General features: G+C 39.6%; 1 long non-coding RNA gene across 4 annotated transcripts in view; it reads right to left on the bottom strand.

Annotated features, from left to right (window-relative positions):
* LOC115306760 overlaps positions 1-1,365 on the bottom strand; it is a 58,696-nt gene that overhangs the window by 20,023 nt on the left and 37,308 nt on the right. For all 4 annotated transcript variants that reach the window (XR_003915426.1, XR_003915429.1, XR_003915431.1 and 1 more), the window contains 2 exons: positions 955-1,092; positions 34-120 (listed from right to left, as the gene is read on the bottom strand). This is a non-coding gene — a long non-coding RNA (uncharacterized LOC115306760). The remainder of the gene's footprint in view (positions 1-33; positions 121-954; positions 1,093-1,365) is intronic.

The following is a 1,365-nucleotide window of genomic DNA, read 5'->3' as shown; positions in this document are numbered from 1 at the left end:
GGTGTCTGCATTGAGAGGGCCGTGGGGACTTACTGTTAGGAAGGCCGTTCTGGACACATGGCAGGAACAAACACAGCTTCTTGTTCCCTCATGCTCCTGAGAAAGCTTACCATCATTTTGCTGTAAAAGGAGAAATGTTTAGGAGAATTGCATTCATTATTTTACAACAGCTATTAAAGGGTAAATTTGAAGTTGAGAGACAATAAATCAATAACTGGCACAAAAAACCCAACCAGAAAGGCTGGGAAATAAAGTATGATGTCATTATTTGGAAAAACACCAAATAATTAGACATCTTAGAGAAGCATAGCAGTCTACATTAGACCTGATTTGTGGGTAAAAACCTACCTAGGCTGCAGGTAATACTGAAAATACTGTCACTTCATCTCAAATAATTCTGCCTATTTCCTAGGGAGGACATTGATTAAAGTGTGAAACAAAAGTAAAATGTTCATTCAACAGTGATGAGTGTCTCCTGTGCATCAGCACTGAGGATTCATAGCTTAATGGCCCTTGCCCTCAGCTAAACCACCAGATAAGTGATACACAATTCAGTAAGTTCTTTAATCAAAGTGTGTGCCTGGGTCAAGGGGCAGGCTTCCTGGAGGAGGTGACATTTGAAGCAGATTTTTACCAGTTTTAACCAATTCCCTTTTGTTTCTGGCTTCTCTAATTTCAGCAGCCAAATATTTAGCACCTTAGACACACCTAATATACAGGTATCAGCAGCCTATCTTGTTTAACCTTGACTCAGTACCTGTGCATACCATGAGTAGCTTTAACTCCAACAGTGCTTAGAAACAGAGTGGGCAGAGAAGGCTTTACACCCTATTACCTGCAAGAAAATGTTCTTGCCAAGATGATCATGCTTAAAGAAAGTCAAGTTCGTTTAGGAGTAAGTGCCCATGCCCTGTTTAATTGAAACGTATTTTAATATTGCCTCTATTCCCTTACCTCTTCCCCAGCCTCTGCTTTTTGGAAGATGTCTTGTCGGGTGTGCAGATGTGTTCTGTTAATGGAGTGAGTCACGTGCCAGGACAGATACATCTTTAGGTATCTTCACGCCCATAGTTTCACATCTCAAGGCACCATCTGTTAAATTTATTTTCAGAGAATCATGATCATCTTTGGGCTCTCCAGCTAACTAAGCAAAACTAAACAAGTGAGAATCAAGTTCTATTTTTAGCATCCCATATCTTTAATGCTAAATATCAAATTAGTAGGTTCGGAGACCAACTTCATTCACCCATGAGCACCAGGCAGCTCTTCCAGTTAACTTGATCTCATTACTCAATACATTATGTAATCTGTGGGCCTTTCATTTCGACACCAAATCATGTGTTCATTATTGATAAATTAATAACT

This window comes from Suricata suricatta, chromosome 11 (assembly GCF_006229205.1).
Source record: "Suricata suricatta isolate VVHF042 chromosome 11, meerkat_22Aug2017_6uvM2_HiC, whole genome shotgun sequence".
Classification (NCBI taxonomy): domain Eukaryota; kingdom Metazoa; phylum Chordata; class Mammalia; order Carnivora; family Herpestidae; genus Suricata; species Suricata suricatta.
The sequence above is the reverse complement of the archived record's forward strand: the minus strand, read 5'-3'. Positions and strand labels throughout refer to the sequence as shown.